General features: G+C 46.9%; 1 protein-coding gene across 1 annotated transcript in view; it reads right to left on the reverse strand.

Annotated features, from left to right (window-relative positions):
- SLC16A7 (solute carrier family 16 member 7) overlaps positions 1-10,182 on the reverse strand; it is a 100,785-nt gene extending 90,603 nt beyond the window's left edge. The window contains exon 1 of the mRNA XM_033161753.1: positions 9,945-10,182. The gene's annotated coding sequence lies outside the window, so the exon portion shown is untranslated. The remainder of the gene's footprint in view (positions 1-9,944) is intronic.
- Positions 10,183-15,777: the final 5,595 nt, after the last annotated feature.

The raw sequence follows: 15,777 nt of genomic DNA on the forward strand, positions 1-15,777 counted from the left end.
ACTGCAGGACAAGCTTGAAGCAGCGGGGAAACAGTGCAGGATGTTCCAGCCCTACTAGATGGAACTGGGCACTTCTCACATGAGACTGAGCACCTGAATGAGTTCCACATGCCTTAAAGCAGAAAAAAGAGCCATGCAGTCACATCCTGATACAGTGACATCTGGAGCTAGCTCTCCAAAGCTGTATATGAGGCCAGAGGAACACTTGGAAAGCTACTTCAATGGCTAGGTTCCTTTGCCATTTGGGTGCTTTGCAAAGGGCAAATGAAGTAGGAAAATGCATGCAAAAGCAGTGCACCGAAAGACAATTAATGGAGGCCAAATTGTTATGAAGTTTAGGATGTTTGATGCAACATACTTTGTCCTTTCTGCTACCTACATGCTGCACAATAGAGGATGGGTGATAATGGCTAGCTTCTTGGAAGTGCTCAAGTATGCTGAACCATTGACCAAATGAGGTTCAGTCAGATGCATTCGGGTCGGGCAATTCTCTTCCTAAAGTACAGTACCCAGCATGGTGACCTTTCTTGGCTGGCAGTAATAAGAAAAGGTCAGGAATGCATACTTGGTTGGTAACCTGCAGCAGCATTTTTAGCTAGATAAATAAGAAACAGTTTGCAGGGAAACAGAGCCTTTATGAAGAGTGATTTTTGTCTAAACTGCAAAAACAATTGGCTGGATGTGGTGACCTGAAAGGTTAACAAGGCAGCTCGACAAGAACAACCCAAGGGATCCAATTCACACAACAGGATAGGGGGTGGGAATGGACAGAGAAGGCCTAATATTCTTCACATTCTTCTTGCCAGCATTAACCTCGATGAAGAAAGAAAGGAATGTCAGACTTATGACCAATATCAAACACCAGACCCAGGTTATAGAATTATAGGATTCGTTCCCAATTTCAAGCAGGATGCCTACTGATGGACAAAGCATTGTGTGCTTATCAATTTCTTTAGACCTTTCCCTGAGCTTGATGCCACTTGATAATTCCAAATTCCACTAAACATTAGGGTTCAGATTTAGAAGTTGGTGTCTTCCCCTCCTTTGGGCTCCTATGTGGTCTGGCAGAAAATCGTTGGACATAAACATTACTCTTTCTGCTTCAAAGCTTTTTTGAAATGAGAACATGGCATTAGGTAACAATAAACTTGTTGGGGAGGGCTTTTAAAAATAATCACAATAATCTCAGAACAGAAACTTTGGGCCACAATGTGCCCTCATCCCAAAGTTAATGCGAGGCATTTCAGTCTTGCATTGTTGACTGCCTGCCTGCCTGCCAACACTTGACATTAAAAGAAGTTTCTTAGCAGCCGCTAAGGTCTTATGCAATTCATGTTGCTATAAACAGTCACCCGAAACAAATTTAAAATCTACCATTATGAAAAAGCAGATATAACTCTCTCGATCTGCCTAATGCTTTGTTGTGCATGTTTCTGTCCATCCAATTTGCATGGCACTTTATCACGAGGCAATATTTTCACGAGCAAAACTGTTAAGAGCCCCCTGCTGCAGAAAATCTCTGGAGTGGAAGTACTTTGGGGTCAAGCTCGTAAAGACATCAGCTGAGGACGATGTGCAGTCCTCTAACAGTTTTATCTCCCCAGCTCACACTCCTGATCTTCGTCCACTTTCCTGAACAAACCACAAAGACTTACTCTCAAGCAAGCATGCACGGGTTCAAACCGCATGCCTCACCATACAGCTCCATTCCTTTCTAACTAACAAGTCAGCAGAAAAAGGTCTTCAGCACATGGAGTTCCATGGAATCAAGCACTTTTTTGAGTACTAAAGCAACACTTTCTTGCCTGCATCTCCACTTATGTGCAGAGCTGTTTGCAGCCGTGGCACGAACATGAACTTCTAACTGCACCTGCAGGGCACGAGATCAGGCTGATGGTTTAGGGAATATTAAGGAGCTTTCTGAGCACACCTGGGCTTTGCACCTGGGTTTGCGCAGGAAGCAGAGCTCGTAGTTATCCCCGATAAGTTCACTGCCATCCCTACCTAATGCGCACATATTACATCTCGCATGTATTTTTGAACATTATCGTCATCGGTATTCCTTGCTTCTGTACTATACGAGAAATAGCAGTTGCATATTGAATTGTAACTGGCAGTCTGACACACGCGGACAAGTGCTGCTTGCTTTGTTGTGTAAAAGGGGGGAGCCCTGCTTACTTTGAAATACAAGAAGTAATCATGCACTTTGTGGGATGTAGCAGCTGCTCCCAAGAAGACAGCCAAGCAGTAAATCTATTTGACCAACCACCCCGTACACCATTGCACACACCACTGCCTCACTGCTTGGCCTCACGCTTCTATTGAGAAAACACACTGCACCACTGAGTTTGATGTGTGAGCGCCATCCCTTTTGCTATCCCAGCTGTTCTTGAATGATAGCATGTAAGAGCTTTCCCTCCTGAGTGTCAACACTCTGACCTTTTGTGCTCCAAGTAGCATACAGGCTTCTTCAAGTGCCAAATAAGCCTCCTATGCTAAGACTCCCTTTTAGCAGGCTCTGTTGCTTCGTTAAGCCACAGCAGTTACCTGCACTTCAGACATACATCCTATTTCTGTAGCATCAGAACCACACAGTTTGGCTAGCTTTCACCAGTCCTCCACTGACTAACCACTAGGGATGTAGGAGAAGTTCGATTTTGTTTGCATTTTAATGAAAAACTACTTATTCCACATCTCTCAAACCAATATGCAAACCAAATCGCAGCTATGCTTTGAAATTCGCACTTCTCTGAAATTTGCAGTGTAGTTCTCCAACCAAACACTTGTCCACCAAAATGAATATATTAGGAGGGAAAGCACTTGGGAATGCATGCATTAGTGAAAATAACCATTTGAAATGCATTACGTTAGCGGAAATTGCTTGCAAAAATGGGCATATTAGTCAAAGCTGCACACAAAAAATGTGTTTATAAGGAGAAATTCACACTGAAATGCAGAAAAAAATCATGATTATTATTATTATTTAAAGCAAATTACCATGGAATTCTGGATAACTGAATAGTTATGGGGAGGGGCTGAAAAAGTTAGAGAACTGAAATCGACAGATTCATTCATTTCCACTAAGCACACAATACTTTGTATCTCCCTACACTAAAGCAAAAGAGAAGATTAAGATCGGGGGAAATCAAAACACAGCTGCACAATGAAGTAAAATGTAGGGCAGTGTCCAACAAAGTTGTTCCATTAGCACAAGGACTTTGGGTTGCACAACATAACTTCCCCTTTCTCTCCCCTCCCCCCACATTCTCCAAAATCTGTTCAGGGGGTTTCTCTGAACCCTCTACACCAGTTCTGAGGAGGATAGAAGTGAACACAGGGACGGGAGAGGAAGGTGAAGTTCTCCTGTGCAAGCAGAACTCATTGTGTTAGCAGAACTACTTTGTTTGATACCACCCATAGAATTTAGGTCAGAACCATAGTTTCTGATGAGGCAGATGTATTTCTAGAGCAAGCCTGGGAACTGCTTTAGTGTAGTTCCTTTTACCGTGTTTCCCCAAAAATAAAACATACCCATAAAATAAGCCGTAGCAGGATTTCTATGCATTTGTGCAATGTAAGCCATACCTTAAATAAATCAGCCCTGAGTGCTCACTGGAAGGACAGATCCTGAAGTTGAGGCTCCAGTACTTTGGACACCTCATGAGAAGACTCCCTGGAAAAGACCCTGATGTTGGGAAAGATGGAGGGCACAAGGAGAAGGGGACGACAGAGGACGAGATGGTTGGACAGTGTTCTCAAAGCGACTGGCATGAGTTTGGCCAAACTGCGGGAGGCAGTGGAGGATAGGGGTGCCTGGCATGCACTGGTCTATGGGGTCACGAAGAGTCAGACACGACTGAACGACTGAACAACAACAAAGCCATACCCCGAAAATAAGACATAGTGACACGGTGCCTCCCTTAAGACAGCCTGGATAAGTGTGGCTATGCAGGGTACCGACGCGGAGCAGTTAAAATAAGACAAACCCCAAAAATAAGCCATAGTGTGTTTTCCTGAGGGAAAAAAATATATAAGACAGTATCTTCTTTTGGGGGAAACACGGTACTTAACAAAAATATATGGGAAATGGACATAAAGCAGTGCAGGGGGCCTCCGCATGCCATAGGGCAGTAAACTGCCACTCCCTCTGTACATTGGAGACCTTCTAGCTGTTGAAATGAAGCCTACGATAACCCTATCTGTGATTACTGATTGTGAATTGCTAAAGCCTACGATAGCCCTATCTGTGCTTACTGATTGTGAATTGCTAAAGCCCCTCTAGACAATGTAATTTGCCAGCTATAATGCTGCATTCCCCTCTCTGCCTAATCTTGGAATGGAACTTGCTGGTTTGCCTTCAAATACGCATACACTTCTTATCTTCTTCTTTCTCATCCCTAGACTAAATATTTAAGTAGCCCTCTGTAAGACTCCTCGCCATCAATTCTCACTTTTGAGTTCGGAAAGGAGCCATCACTGGGGACACTAATGATTTCTTTGTCTTTGACACACATTCCTCTTCCTCTGGAAAATGAGAAGGAAAAGAAACAAGGGGGAGAGAGGGAAGATGAACATAACATAAGGAGATGGTGGAGGCGATACAAGACAGACAAGAGGATGGGATAAGCAATGGTCCCCTCAATGGCTGCATATGCTCATTTCAAAGTCTACATTCAGGTATAGTTTGCCTAACTGCTTAACCCATCATAAGCCTGCTATGGCCTACTATAAAATAGGATGAGCTTCACGGGAAAGCCCCTATGATACAAAGCTTATCTTCCAGGAACAGAGATAATAAAGGCAGGAGAAGGAAAAGACAACACCGTACAATGAAGTGATACAGAACAATAAAGCAATGGCGAGAGGACTGACAAGAGCCTCACAAAGTATATCTGAAGAAGTGTGCATGCACACGAAAGCTCACACCAAGAACAAACTTAGTTGGTCTCTAAGGTGCTACTGGAAGGAATTTTTTGTTTGTTTGTTTGTTTCGACTATGGCAGACCAACACGGCTACCTACCTCTAAACAGAAGCACAAATGTTACTTTTCAAAATATTCTCAGCTAGGATACTTGCTCTCATGAACACACAATAGCCATTTGTGGCACATTGGAAGTCCAAAGGGAAAAGGAAAATCTGTTTCCCTTCCATACATAAACACTTTTCCATATGATCCCCTGGAAGTGATTCTTACTTGCCTCAGTGGTTGGCCAAGTAGCCTTCTATCATAAGCAGTTGATCTCATCTCATTATGGTCTCCTACAATTCCATTGATATTACATATTTGATCTTTTCCTCCTGGGGTGTGCTGTGCCCACCAGTACATGCTTGTGCATGTAAATGGGAGTCTTAAAAAGGGATATTAAAACATAGTCACTCAAGAGGTAAACATCACTGACTTTAATGGAATTTACTTTCACATACAGTACATGTTGTTAGGACTGAAATCCTAGTGTCCAAAACACACACATGGCTGTGCTTTATCAATATCACGCACCAGCTATTCTCTACAATTTACAAAATTTGCCACATTTGAAACTGCACCCAAAACTAAGAGCTGAAATTTGACCGGATCAATGCTACTCAACACGGCACATACCTTCTCCTTCAGTTCCGGAATGAGAACTTGCAGGAACACATGCAAACAGGTAAAATGTGAAAATGTCTACCCCCGCCCCATTCTTACTTTAATATTCTGTTAGTACCTTAGGCAATTGTCAGCATTTGGCTTCTCGCTGAAGCTAAGTTTATTGTGAGCTTACAACTGTAGCCTGCGAGTTTTCAAACTGTTGGGCAGAGAGCCCAAGTGCACTTGCATAAGAGTTTAGGTGCAGCCTTTGGAGACAACCCAAAAGGCCTTTTGCTCGAGAGAACGATATCATTTTAGACTCATGGCTATTTCCCTGGGACTGTTGCGTCCCAGGACACAACATGGATTAGAAAAAAGATTGTACATGAATAGCACAGCACTGGCACTGAAATCTCAGATTCTTTTTTTATTTTTAAGGGCAAGGTAGATAGCAATTCAGTAACATTTATGGACATGGTGACTTATGTATGTAGGTGTGGGTTTTTTGTGTCTCTTTTTTAATTGATTTTTTTATTTAAAAAATGTATAAAGAAGAAAAGTTACTCCTTAAGATTCGTCTAACACAAATAGCATGCTAAATAACCAATTTGTATATTAATCACTGTGAAGCAAAAGTCTGCAATGGCACATTCTTCTCCCCACATTTGAGTGCCTCTCTGCAAGTCTGTTTTGTAATGCGGGGCCCAGAAAACCACAGGAAGCTCCAGGTGTGTGGACGTCTATGCTGAACCCATGATGCTCTACCTATTGTTGCACTGTAGTAGCAGGGGGGCCAAAACTGCACTGGCTGTTGAGGCCACTGCATACATGGTTGTAGGACTGCAGAACTTGACTCCACACCCCTAACAAGCTTTTTCTTGTCATTTTCTCTACTGAAATGCATGGCAAATGTGACAGGTCTCATTTTAAGGGGGTATTCTGTTCATTACCTTTATCATATGAAGCTTTCATGGATCATTGGACCATCTAGCCTAGGATGAGCTACTTTGTCTGGTGACAAAGGTCACAGCCAGAGTTCGTTCACAGGTTTGCCAAATGGAGTTATTTAACAAGAGATGCCCTTGATTGTTAACTTGAGGGCTGCCATTCTTCTGTATGTAACAAAATAACTGCAACAAATTCAGATTTTTCTTTTAGAAGATCAGCCGACCTTTACCAAACAAAAAGTCTAGATCACCTGTGTCTCTCCAATGTTAATTATATCTTCCTTTTGTATTTTGCTATGCATGGTTATGTTGCATTGTATGGTTTTATTTCTGATCGAGTTCAATGGATGTCAGGACCATTCAGCCCTTGAGGGCACCATCTTGACTTGTGGTGCCCAAGGAATCAGGTGAGATTCATCAGCAGGTTTCACTAGAGGGTCTACTACAGGCAAGGCCAGACCTACTATTAGACAGTGTGAGGAAGCTGCCTCAGGAGGCAAATGCTGGGATGCTGCAGCAAGATGTTAAGAGGAAAGAGCTCCATGTGATCTGCCTTGTGCCCCTAAGCTAGCCTGTTGTCTCAGGTTCAGCAAAGGATGCTGTCCATCACCAGTGCTGAAGATGCAACAGCCAATCTGGCTCACCTTGGTACTAAGAATGGGAATGACTTCTTGTCCTCTGCCTCAGGCAGCAAAATGACTTGGGACTCTTCTGACTACAGGGATGGGGAACCTATGGCCCTGCAGATGTCACTGGACTCCAGCTCCCATCAGCCCCAGCCAGTATGAGCAATTGCCAGGAATGATGGAGACTGGAGTCTAATTGCATCTTAAGGTTCACAGGTTCCCCCACCACTGATGCACCACTTATTGGCCATGGGTCCTGACATAAAACAATGCAATTCAGATGGTTCTGAGAAAACATTTTCTGCTCTAAATACCATTTCTATGTTGCTGTTTCTTTAAAGCCACTGTCTCAGAAACCACTCTGCTTAAATAAATAATTTCCTTATCAATAGCTCTTATATTGAGGTCGTGTGGTTTAAGTTTGAGGAAAGGAAAAAGTGAAGTTGAAATGGAACTGGCTAAACTGGTTTGGTTAAATATTTCTATATTCAGGGCAAGATTGACCACTCCCCCACCCACCCAGTCCAGCGCAGCTACTATATGACGCAATGCTTGTTTTTCATACTTTTGGAACAAAGCACTCCATGCACCTAGAAGTAGGCTCTAGTCCTGGAAAGCTTAAGTAACAACAAATGTATCACGTTTTTAAGGTGTCCCTAGACTCTTACTGGAGTCGACTCCTAAGGCCACCACTATTCAGAGCCTCACATATAAGTCCCAGCAGCAAAGCCACTATGCTGACGGTCCCCTATAAGACAAGGCCTTTCTGACCTTGCAAATGAAATGAATTGAGGATCACACGTCCATGACAAAACCCATCATCCTACGTTAGCTTCCTCCTTTATTGCTTTATCTGTTTACTCAGAAGGAAGCCCCCTCCAGAGCCGTGGAGCCGATCCCCACCCCCACCCCCGCAAAAAAAAAGCGTGCACACGATTTCTTTGGACAGCTCCGGAGCTCTGCAGGCTGCGCGAAACGGAAACTGCCCGGCAAGGTCAAGCTGCCCTGCGGAGGCGCCAGGAATGAATGAGGAGGCTGCATCTGCGAGGAGCCTGGCGTGCCCTTCTCCGGCGTGCGGGCGGACGGCGGTGCCAGCGGCTGCTGCGCCGCGCTCCACGTGGCCTGGCGCCCGCCAGAGCCAACCGGCTGCAGCTTGCCGGCCAAGCCCCCTCTCTCGTGACGGTGACGTCCGCATCCCTCCCTTCGCCGACGGATCGAGTTCTGGCTTCCTTCATCCCCTCGCAAGCCTTTCTGGCCGCCCCGCGCCTCCCATTGGCCGCCGCCGAGGTGGGGCCTTGGAAACCAGGAGACGCGCTGCGCAAAGGAAGGCAATCCACGCGCGCCCCAGCCCGCCTCTGACGCGCCGCCTCCCCGCCCATCGCGAAGAGCATCATCCGGCTCCAGGCGCCTGACCCTTGGAGGATTTGACTACCAAGAAGCAGTGAGGGAGGGGGTAGAGAAAGAAAAGCCAGCCCCACGCAGACCTGACTGCCCAGAAATACACCGCCTGATCCTAGCCACCCCGAGTCCCCTCGCAGCTCCTCAGAGATGAGCTCCAAGACGAGACCCGCGCGCGCACGCGAGCGATGCCGCCGCCGCCGCCCCCCTCCCGCCTTAGCCACCTCCTCCTCCTGCGGCACAAAGGCGCACCACCGACGTAGCGGCACGCGTTTTGCCTACCTACCCACCCACCAACCCGCAGCTCTTGCAAGCCACGGTGCCAAGCCCAGGCAAGCAGCTCCTTCCTTCTCCACCGTGCCAACCCCCACCCCCCATTCAAAATGGCTCCTTTGGGTAGGGGGGTGGGAGAAAGAAGAACCCCTCTCCGAAAAGCAGCAGAACTTGCAGGCGTGCCTTTCCCGCTAGCTAAAGGACTAGAAGGACTGGAACCGGGGAGCAACGTGATGGGGAGGGGGGGAATCGGTTGTTATCGAGCGCGCACACGCAACGTGGTGCAGGGGTGCCAACTTGCATAAAATGTTGGGGGCGCTCAGGTAAGCCCCAGGCCAGCGCACGCGCGCGCGCACCATACCAATGCCCATCCACTTTGGGAGAGGCCCCTCCAATAAATTACAGTAGGCTATGTTGGCTCCTATGTTTTCGGGTGGGGGGGCCTTACGTGGGAGCGTGGAAGTGGCTCTAAGGGATGTACCGTGGTCCGGATGGGCATCTGTCACTCGGGTCTACGTGGGTGAGTGCCATTGCTCTCTCTCTCTCTCCACGGGGTACATCTCTGGAGGTCACTGATCGGACGGGGACAGGCAGGGAGGCGAGCTCCGACCGCGCTCCCCATGCATCCGTCGCTAAGGCCGGCGGTGGCCAAGCCATTCTCATCCACGGGTGCTGGGGGGGGGGGGAAGAGAGGACACCGTGTTCTGCTTGCAACTCAGCGCTGCTCCTTTGGCGGCGGACGCCGTTCATAGTGTGGGTCTCCCGCCCACCCCGCGCCCCTCGCGCCTGCTCTGCCCCCGCTTCCCCAGTGTGTGATGCATCATCCACAGTGTGATCCACTCGTACTTGGGCACCTCCCATCCCAAAGCCAACGCGATCGCGGCGGCGGCGGCAGCAGCAGACCAGGCGCTCTTCTCGTTGCTTAAGCGACACCATTCCTACACAGTTAGCGACACACTCGGGCGGCAGAAGCAGGGACATTCAAACACGAAGCGGCGGAGACAATGGGGCTGGAACAGACGGCGGCCAGCCTGCAGCCCCCTTCTGCCTAGAAACCCGGCCGCCCTGCCCATCTATTTTGTTAATTAAAAAAAAAAAAAGATGAACTGGATGGGTCCGTTTTACGTTACCTGGCTTGGTCTCCCTCTGTGTGTGTGTCTAGTTTGGGTGGGCTGGTCCTAATCTTCCAGCCGCCGCCGCCGCCGGTTCCTGCTCGCTGCCACTGGCTGAATGGGGCGATATTTATTTATTTCCCCATGACGTGGCCTGCAGAGGCCGCCGCCGCCGCTAAAGAAAAGAGGCGGCACGAAAGACGCGGGGCCTTTTGTGCGCCGCGGCCGCCTCAGGCTGAAGTCGCTCGGAGGCCGCGCGCGGGCTGAGGAAGGAGGAGGAGGAGGAGGCTGGCCGTCCCGCTCCGCGACCTGCCCCTGCCTGCTTTTTGTTGCCGCTCCGAAGGGGATTGGTGTCAAGGGCAGCCGGGGAGGCTCGACGAGGAGCCGCTCCCGCCGCCGCCTTCGCCGCCTTCGCCGAGTAGGGCGGAGGCTGCCGGGCGGCGGGGAGGCGCCTGAGCCGCAACATCTCCAAGGCTCCCGGCGGCGGCGGGAGAGAAGAGGCGAGGCGAGGACGCGGCGGGGAAGGCAGGGCCCGGCGGCACGCGAGCGGCCAACGAGCCATGAGCGCGCCTTGAAGGGTTTGGGTGTGGGTGGGTTTTTGGGGGGGGCACACAAATTGCCCCATATGTGGGGGGGGGCAACCATTTGGCAACGCCCTGGACCCTCGGCTAACTTGAATAAAATATTGGGGTAGGGCAGGGCTTGCAGGTAAGCCTTTGACTGGACTTAACCGCCCAGGGGTCCTTTACCTTACCCCACATGGCAGAGGGCACACACGCCCACCATTTGAATGGTGATGCCCATCAACTTGGGGAGGGGTGCATGGGTGTAGCCAGGATTTTTTAAAATTTGTTTGTTTGTTTGTTTGGATTTATATACTGCCCAAAACCGGAGGTCTCAGGGTGGTTCACATAAAAGATCACAATATATACAATTAAAATAAGAACAATCACACACACAAACACACACACACACACACAAAGAGCCACATTTTAAAAGGGTATAGGATGTCAATCAGGTCAACCAAAGGCCTGGTTAAAAAGGAACGTTTTTGCCTGGCACCTAAAGGTGTAGAATGAAGGCACCAGGCAGACTTCCCTGGGGAGAGCATTCCATAGACGGAGAGCCACTGCAAAGAAGGCCAGTTCTTGTGTTGCCACCCTCCACACCTCTTAAGGAGGAGGGGCACGAAGGAGGGCCTCAGAAGATGATTTCAGGGTCCGGGTAGGTTCACATGGGAAGAGGTATACCTTGAGGTATTGTTAGGGAGCAGAACCAAATTGTCTGCAATTGGTAAGTTAGTTAAGTATTTTTTTTATTTACTTGATTGGGGGGCAGCTGCCTCCCCTGCCCATGGGGGTCCAGCACTCAAATGTTTTATGGGGGGCTACCTCGGTCCCCTAGGAGTTGGCTCCTGTGCCTCCAAGTGGCATCAGGCGCAAATGTCCCGTTGAAGTGAATGGGAGTGCCCGCCACCACCAGTACAAATTGTAGCAGCTCAGCAGCACCAACCAGTGATGTCCTCTTCTTTCCTCCCTGGAGTACCCCGTTTTTCTGGACACCCGAGTCAGGGAGAGTTGGTTCCGTGGTGCTCCCTATGGAGAGATCATTCTACAACAGCCACTTCGGCCTCCTTGCTCACTGGCACAGGAAGAGCATCCCACCTCATTCCCTACTACTCCAGCACAACATACCTGTGTAAACACCCTGCAAGCAAAGCAGGATGAGTGCAGTCGTATAACTACCGGTACCCCATAAACTAATCAGAACAAAAGATCAATAAAGACCAGCAAATCAGGATGAATACTAAATAAACAGGAGGAGGAGCCCTCAGAGCAGTTCTCCCTGTTTTCCCCCCTTTATTTTAAACCTATGTGAACTGGAATGTACCTTCTGTTTGAAAATAGTTCTCCTCTGCTTTCCACTCACAGTGACACAGTCCCAGGGACACCTGTTAATAGCTGGGAATACACATTACATGTTGTTGTTGTTGTTGTTGTTGATTTATTTATACCCCACCTTTTTCCCTTACAGGACTCAAAGCAGCTTACAGATAAAAACAAGAATCTCTAAAAAAGAAATAAACAATGAAACAATGGTAGAATTGAAACTATATACATATATAAAATCAGTTTGAAACATACACATAATTACAATCGGCACAGTTCCAGACCTTTCATTTAAAGCAGTCAGTTCCCACAAGCCTGTTGGAAGAAGATCTTCACCTGCTGGCAGAACTACAGCTCCCAGCACCCTTGAAAACTACAATTATTCTTTGGTGGGGTGCTATAAACATATGGTGTGTTTGCAGCCAGAGACTCAGGATGCAACCCTATGCACGCTTTCCTGGGAGTAAGCCCCACTGAACAGGACAGAATGTACTTCCGAGTGAACTTGTGTAGGATTGTGCTGCCAATGGCATGGATCCTATTCACTCAGAAGGAATTCTCCCTGAATTCAGTGGGACTTTTGAAGAAGAATGCGCATGATGAAAACCTTCTTGCATTCTGGAGATTACATTTCTGAAAGGTAAACCATACTTGCGAGAATCCACCTAGTAAGACCTATCGATTTTTCTTACGGTCTAAAAAAGACAATTATTTGATGCGGACCTTCAAGCAAGATGGTATTGCAGGTATATCAGTTTGGTGCTGGCACCTAACAACTCCGGGATTTGTTTCATACCTGCTATTCCATGTGGCTGATCAGGGTATTAATAGGTCAGCACAGGTAGCCCAGTCTAAATAGGACTGGCCAGGCAACGTGCAAAACTATAGATCTTTATGTTTCTTTTTCTGCTGCTACTTTCCAATGCTAAACAAATCTGAGCTGTTTGGATGTAGCGCATACACTGATTTAACCCAGTTTGCTTATATAATGATCAGTTTGATACATAGTGATTATTTGAACCTTGTTTTAAGCACTCTCTTATTTACCATTTCTTATTTTGTTATAATCTATGTCGATACAATAAAAAATACATAGTCCTAGAACTGTAGAGTCGGAAGGGACCACAAGGGTAATCTAGTCTAACCGCCTGCAATGCAAGAATCTTTCGCCCAACGTAGGGCTTGAATCCACAACCTTGAGATTAAAAGTCTCATGCTCTACCGACTGAGCAATGGTCTGTTTCATAGCTACATTTAGCCTTCTCTTTTTCTGTATGAGCAACTAGGGTTCTTGCACAGATTTAATGTGCGCATGTCAAACTAACCCTGTGAGTTATGTTTGGTCACTGGATTTCCATGATTCCACTGCTCTGTTCAGAATCAGACCCAATCTCGCCTTTTCCTAGATGCCTGCTGTGCCCTGCAGATAGTTATCACCTATTCTCTGTCCCAGAGTTAAATTTAATACCAAGTATATTTGAAGGACGCAGGTGGTACTGTGGGTTAAACCACAGAGCCTAGGGTTTGCTGATCAGAAGGTCAGCGGTTCGAATCCCCGTGACGGGGTGAATAACACAAGATGAGCGCTGCAACCCCAGAGTCGGACATGACTGGACCTAATGATCAGGGGTCCCTTTACCTTTTTATATCTGAAGGAGCGTCTCCACCCTCATCGTTCAGCTCCAAGGGCCTTCTGGTGGTTCCCTCACTGTGAGAAGTGAGGTTACAGGGAACCAGGCAGAGGGCCTTCTTGGTAGTGGTGCCTGCCCTGTGGAACACCCTCCCATCAGATGTCAAGGAAATAAACAACTATCTGACTTTTTGAGTATTTTTAATATTCTGTTGGGAGCCGCTGACTTTTAGAAGACATCGGAAGGTAGCCTTGTTTAAGGAAGCTTTTAATACTGGATGAATCATTGTATTTTAATATTCTGCTGGAAGCTGCCCAGATGGCTGGGGAAACCCAGCCAGATGGGTGGGGTATAAATAATAAATTATTATTATTATTATTATTATTATTATTATTATTATTATTATTATTATTATTATTAAATAAAGTGGGGCAACAGGAAGTGTTAAATGCTCCATCATGGTAGGCGTTCAGGAATCAGTATTACACTTTCCATGATTTCCAGGGTCTTTTCACACTGCTGTGAATTCTTGCAGCAGCATTCAGAAATACATGGGAAATATTTACTGTGGTTCACTTTGCCTCTGGAACCCACCTCACATGTTTGGGGCCACATCTAGGATCTAAAGGAGGGCTTATAACTATTGCGCCTGCTATCAGATCTGCTGACGGTCCATGCATTCTGATCTTCCTCACAAAAAGGTGATGTACAAAAGTCGTGTTGAGAATTGAAACTGCCTTTGTCGGTGTACAAGCCCCCTGCAATGTGTCACTGTAAGCAGATGCTTGGAGTCACCTGATGGTAAGGTTATCCTTGGTGCTCATTATTTCACGGCTCGAATCAATCGGCTAGATCCCTATGTTGTATCAGTGCCATCCCACTGATGCCAGTGGGGTAGCAATTGTAACTAAGAATGGAAGTTGGCACGGTTTTTCCACAGAGCTGTTGCTTATGTCCCAAAGTCATACACCGCAGATGGCATGACAAGCATTGGCAGCTGTTTTCCATGGAACAGCTAGCCGTGCACAGTGTATCTCTCTGCAGAAAACAAATGACAAGAACAGAACCACAGATAGTTCTTGGAAAACAGAAAACATGGATACTTGATCTAGACAGAAGCAGTCAAGGTTAAGTGCCATGTTTAACCCAAAGAGGGCAGAGCGGTATACAGTAATGGAAAACATAAAGCGGAACTGTGTTTTGTTTTTAATTGTGTTTTGGAAAGAATTCATGCTAGTTCCTCTTTTTTAGATCTGTAACCAGTTTCCAGCAGCACCACTGCATAGTTCAGCCTGTGGACAGGACAAGCATGTCACAGAAATACATTGCCCTTTCCAATGTGATGGTGTTAATTTATGAAAGCTTCACAGCTCTGAAACTCCAGCATCAACAACTCCAACCGTATTTTGCCCACTTACGTTAATGCTGATAGAAGCAACCAGTTTTTAATAGGAACATTGTGTCATTCCACCATAGTGGTGTATCATACCCGTCAACTGCCCTGGAAAAAACGGGGCACCCTGTTTTCTCCCCATGAGAGCACAATGGTCATTTTGGGCTCCTTGCTCTTGCATGAATTTGGTCCAGGATCTCACCCCTAAATGCTTTTTCGGGTCCTTGATCTCGCACGGCACCCCAAAATGCACATTTTGGGGGGCACTGTGCCCAAACAAGTGCTTTTTCTGGGTCTGCGCTCTTGCACAGGTCATATGACTCACAAGGGATTTGGGGCTGGGAAGAGGGTGTCCCAGATTTGGGCTGCCTCATGTTGGAGGGTATGATCTCATAGTTTGTTTCAGAAGTGCCCTTGCATTGCAGTGTGTTTGAACTAGATCCCTTTGGATCCCTTCCTTCTCTACAATTCTAAGATTCTGCAATATGCCACAGTGTTCATTCCTTAGTATTTGTAACAGCTGTGGAGTATCTTAGGGGAAAGCCTAGACCAAGCAGAGAGCACTAAACTGCAGTTTAAAAAAAGGAAAGCCTTTCTCTGGCTCAGTTTCTTTGAATGCGCAGGGAACTTCCAGTATGTCAGCATACGGGAAAATGCAGTGCTCAGAGCTGAGCACTGCCCTTCATGCTGATGTGAATCTCAGTGGAATGTGGCTACACAAGTGTTATCATGCATGCCTCCTAGATATACTCTTTTGTAATGATAGGCATCAAATTGGTTGTGCTGTGATGTACGGTATTTACATGTAAATTGAAGTCAAGTATGAAGTGTATTATAAAGTTTGCTCATGTACAATGCCAAGGCAAGTGAAGTGGCCGCTCCTGACCCTGGATGCTGGAAAGTGGTGAGGCTTTTGAAATCCTTGCTCCCTGAAATTT

The sequence above is a fragment of the Lacerta agilis genome, chromosome 10, assembly GCF_009819535.1.
Source record: "Lacerta agilis isolate rLacAgi1 chromosome 10, rLacAgi1.pri, whole genome shotgun sequence".
Classification (NCBI taxonomy): domain Eukaryota; kingdom Metazoa; phylum Chordata; class Lepidosauria; order Squamata; family Lacertidae; genus Lacerta; species Lacerta agilis.